Source organism: Oratosquilla oratoria, chromosome 15 (genome assembly GCF_046742065.1).
Source record: "Oratosquilla oratoria isolate Oo_2021 chromosome 15, ASM4674206v1, whole genome shotgun sequence".
Lineage (NCBI taxonomy): Eukaryota > Metazoa > Arthropoda > Malacostraca > Stomatopoda > Squillidae > Oratosquilla > Oratosquilla oratoria.
The window spans coordinates 62,931,228-62,936,591 of record NC_134791.1 but is presented as its reverse complement, the minus strand read 5'-3'; positions in this window follow the sequence as shown (position 1 = coordinate 62,936,591).

Here is a 5,364-nt window from a genome sequence, read left to right as displayed (position 1 = left end):
AGGATTGGTAAACAAACAGAATAAGCAAAGATGTTATTTGTTACGTGAATGAAAACACAGCGATGGTCAATGTAAGCGCTGTAAAATAAGAGTAAACAAATTAATCAATTACTTAATGAAATTAAATGAATGAATAAATAAATAAGAAATATATAACAATCTCTTCAACACTGGTCTTTTTTCAAGCAAAGATCAGACATCTTTATTCAGCCGTGCGGGGTCGAACTTACGATTTACGAGGGGTGATCAAAAAGTAATGACAGTGATACCATATATTTTCACGGTACAGAGGTAAATCCAAATAGTGGCCTACATTCCTTCAAAGTACTCCCCTCCTGCCTCTATGCAACGTTCCATCCTCTTTCGCCACTTCATGAAGCACTCACGGTACTCAGAAGCCGATATACCTCGTAGCTCTGAATTGACTGCTCGCGCCAGATCTTGGATGCGATGAAACAGCTTCCCTGCGATCGCACCCTTGATCTTTGGAAACAACCAAAAATCACAGGGAGCAAGGTCAGGCGAGTAGGGTGGGTGGGGGAGAAGTGTGATCCCCTGCTGCTCCAGGAACTGCACAGTGAGGCGAGCTTTGTGGGGGGCAGCATTGTCATGGTGCAGCAAAAGGCGCGATCGGCGACGGGTTGGTGCAGTCTTGGCCTGATATTCCAGGACTCGAGGAAGGACGTGATCAGTGTAGTACTGGGCTGTGATAGTACACTGTTGAGGCATTACATCCACACACATTGGTCCTTGTGAATTGAAGAAGATGGTGAAAAGGCGCTTCCTGCTGCGAAATCCTTCCTTCAGAATCTGAGGTCGAGGTTCTTCATCACTCTACCTAACCATTTTAGAATGCTTGTCTCTGGTGGTGAAGAAAGAAATCCAACACTCATCTCCGGTAGCTACATCTGAGAACCGTTTCGGACCATTTGGCTCAAATTCAGCCAGCCATAGACGACAAATCCGCACCCGTTCGCTCTTCTGCTCTTCCGTAAGCAAATGAGGTATCCATCGAGCACACTTCTTCCTCAGCCCTAAGTGTTCATGCACGATGTCATGTGCGCTCCCATAACTGACACCGAGCTCCAAGGATAAGAATCGAAGAGTAACAGTTGGATCTTCGTCAATGATGGCTCGCGCACGGACCGTCGTTGCTTCGGTCACGGATGTCCGAGGGCGGCCAGGACGATGATCATCATCTAGCTGCAATTTCCCGGCTGCGAAAGCTCGAATCCAACGGGAAACAGTTTCCAGTGATGGAGTAGACTCGGGATAAACTTGCAACAATTCCTCTCTGATCTCCGTTGCTTTTTTTTCCCGAGTTTCCACCTTGTGAAGGTGTAGAATCTGCAGCCTTCTTTCGAAAAATCCATGTTTCCGGTTAGAGAGGCAAACCAACAATGACGCAATCGCACAGCGCAACGATAAAATGTAAGCTAGACAAACAGCGACAAGCTCAAACATGTAACAACAGGCAACACTTGCTGTCCCTTGCTCCCCGCCCCCCCAACACTTATAGTCTCTCAGCTACGAGTCCGACTGTCATTACTTTCTGATCACCCCTGGTACAGGAAGCAAGTAGGATGGGTCACGGGCGGTCTGTTTCTATCAATCAAATTCCCTCTCCGTCCCGAGTTCATTCCCTCAGCTAAGGAGCATCTATCACCTGAACGAAGACACACAAGTACTTGGCCGTATGGACGGGGGTCCTGTCGTTATGTGCCGAGTCACCGTTTCCCGTGACCTGTCTGGACTTCCCAAGTGAGAGGGCAGACAATTCTGATGAGGACGTCTTGGAGTCTGGCCCCGTACTGGAAGCGAGAGTTGGAAGAGAGGGAGAGTGAGAGAGCTGAGGGAGAGGGAAAAACAGCTGGGTGAGAGGGAGAGACAGCTGGGGGAGAGGAAGACAGCTGGGGGAAGAGGGGTTGTAGAGAGAAAGAGAGAGGGGGGAGCGAGAGAGAGAGAGAAGGGAGGGAGTCAGAGAGGGCTTCCAGTACCCTTCTCCCCCCACCCCTTCCCCTCTCCTGGAATTCTGTCCCATGGAATTTGTCACCTCCCCCACCCCATCCCCCCTACCACCTTATTTGGACCTTCGCACAGGGCCTGGGCCTGGATTGTTCACCTGGAAGGAGAGCGACACGCGCGCCAATCGTGTTCATTGGCCTCGCTGGTCCACTCGGCATCCACAAATACACACGACTTCAGACCTACCGGGGCTTTCCAGTGGCGGCAACGCATGTACGCACGAAGTCTTTCGCCAGGCGCAAAGGAAGGGTCGTCTTACGTCGAGGGCTCCCTTGGCAGTCCATGACAAGACAAAACACTCGAAGTCTTTCGCCAGGCGCCAACGCATGTGCCCTCGAAGTTCTCCTCCAGGCGCAAAGGAAGGGTCGTCTCGCGTCGAGGGCTTCCTTGGCAGTCCATGACAAGACAAGACAAAACACTCGAAGTCTTTCGCCAGGCGCCAACGCATGTGCCCTCGAAGTCTTCCTCCAGGCGCAAAGGAAGAGTCGTCTTACGTTGAGGGCTCCCTTGGCAATCCATGACAAGACAAGACAAGACAAGACACTTGAAGTCTTTCGCCAGGCGCCAACGCATGTGCCCTCGAAGTCTTTCGCCAGGCGCAAAGGAAGGGTCGTCTCGCGTTGAGGGTTCCCTTGGCAATCCATGACGAGACAAGACAAGACACTCGAAGTCTTTCGCCAGGCGCCAACGCAGTCCATGACATGACAAGACAAGACAAGACGAGACGAGACAAGACAAGAACAGTCGCGGTGTGAACCGGGTGCTACGGCCAGACGTGACCCGCTGGTGCCCTTCGGAGATGAAGATCTTTCTCCTGATGACCGGGTGAGCAGTTTCCTCAGGTTTTCCTCCACGTCACACGGTGACCTTGTTATGATACGTTCGGGTCACGGCGTCTCAAGAATGACAACGGGAAGATTGTGACCGAGTGGACACTGGGTCATGAGAGGTCAGGTGAGTGACCTCACATAGGAATAAAAAGAGTTAGAAATGGGAAGGGGGGTGGGTGGAAATGCGCCGAGTCCAAAAGTGAGCCCCACCGTTTCCATATGGACCTCTGCAGCAACACGAGACAATTTCATTCAGGTGACGGTGGAGGTGGACCCGGGTCAGAACGGGGTCCCCCTCGACCGAGACCCCATCTGGCTCCGCCCTAGTCCTCCTCCACGGCCCCTTGAATGGCCTCGCCAGACAGTTAGCCAGAATAAACCTATTTTCAGGCTCGAGTCAACAGCAGAGCAAATAGTAACGCCCACCACCGCCGCTGGCCACGACGAAGTCCGTGACAAATGCTCGTTTCACACGTATCGACTTTTCGCCGTGCGCCGTCCACGACACGACGTCGTGCTCTCAAATAACCATCCACAAAGTGTATTCGTAATATTGGATTTGTAGCAATAGGTATAAATTGGACAAATTTAGGTTTAAAAAGTAAATAGGCAAGAACTGGTTTACCAATAGTTATTAGTGAATTGAATGGACGCTGAAACAATAGTGTGTTTTAAAAGAAGATGATGTCTTTTATGGATAGGGATGATGGGTGGTAATGGACATGGAACTGCTTAGTGTAGGCCTTATGGTCTCTTGCAGTCTCCTTCATTCTTATGTTCTTATGTACACCAGTCGACCTCGCTTTCGGTCCGTCGCGTTTGTACGGCGTTTAGTCGTGTCGTCCGCCTGTCGCCAGGTGATTTCATTCAACGGGGAGAGGGAGGGTAATCCCCTCATCTTCCCCTCCGCAGAGGACTGGTGACGTCATAGGACGAACGCCACCCGGGACGTTCAATCGGTCTGAACGTGCGGTCATGGTCCAAGCACGTTCACGTCGGAGGGGACGGGTGTGGAGGTGGAGGTGGGGTCTAAATTAATGACTGGAATCGCTTGGCGCCAGGATTGGTCCTCCTTCTCTTCTTCTTCTTCCTCTTCTTCTTTATCCGAAGGTGAGCCACTTACACCTAGAGGAGCTGTACTTCGGGTGAGGCCACTACACCTTTGCCTCTTGTGCTAACACATCCTGGACGAGTAGTGCTGGCCACTCTCTTACCCAATGGTAACTTGCTGGCCACTCTCTCACCCAATGGTAACTTGCTGGCCACTCTCACCCACTGGTCACTCGCTGGCCACTCTCTCACCCAATGGTAACTTGCTGGCCACTCGCTCACCCAATGGTAACTTGCTGGCCACTCGCTCACCCAATGGTAACTTGCTGGCCACTCACGCACCCACTGGTAACTTGCTGGCCACTCTCTCACCCAATGGTAACTTGCTGGCCACTCTCTCACCCAATGGTAACTTGCTGGCCACTCTCTCACCCAATGGTAACTTGCTGGCCACTCTCTCACCCAATGGTAACTTACTGGCCACTCTCATACCCACTGGTAACTTCCTGGCCACTCTCTCACCCAATGGTAACTTCCTGGCCACTCTCTCACCCAGTGGTAACTCGCTGGCCACTCTCTCACCCACGGGTAACTTGCTGGCCACTCTCTCACCCAATGGTAACTTGCTGGCCACTCTCTCACCCAATGGTAACTTGCTGGCCACCACTCTCTCACCCAATGGTAACTTGCTGGCCACTCTCTCACCCAATGGTAACTTGCTGGCCACTCGCTCACCCAATGGTAACTTACTGGCCACTCTCATACCCACTGGTAACTTCCTGACCACTCTCTCACCCAATGGTAACTCCCTGGCCACTCTCTCACCCAGTGGTAACTCGCTGGCCACTCTCTCACCCACGGGTAACTTGTTGGCCACTCTCTCACCCAATGGTAACTTCCTGGCCACTCTCTCACCCAATGGTAACTTGCTGGCCACCACTCTCTCACCCAATGGTAACTTGCTGGCCACTCTCTCACCCAATGGTAACTTGCTGGCCACCACTCTCTCACCCAATGGTAACTTGCTGGCCACTCTCTCACCCAATGGTAATTTCCTGGCCACTCTCTCACCCAATGGTAACTTGCTGACCACTCTCACCCAATGGTAACTTGCTGGCCACTCACTCACCCAATGGTAACTTGCTGGCCACTCTCTCACCCAATGGTAACTTGCTGGCCACTATCTCACCCAATGGTAACTTTTCAACAGCGACAACAAATGAAATCGCTACGATTAGCGTTACCGTATGGAGGCCGAGGCCTAAGCAGAGTGGCCCCGCCCCCCAGTCCCCCGTTCCGCTGCCATCTCAAAGTTCCCCCAGCAAGAACCTGTCCTTCCTCTCCCCGCTCCTACGTCACGTCCCAGAATCCGGACGGATCCAAGGAAGTCCGCATACCCATGCCGCGGGACCACATGACAGATGCGTGGACGCGCTGGGCTTCTCGGAGGTGAATAAAA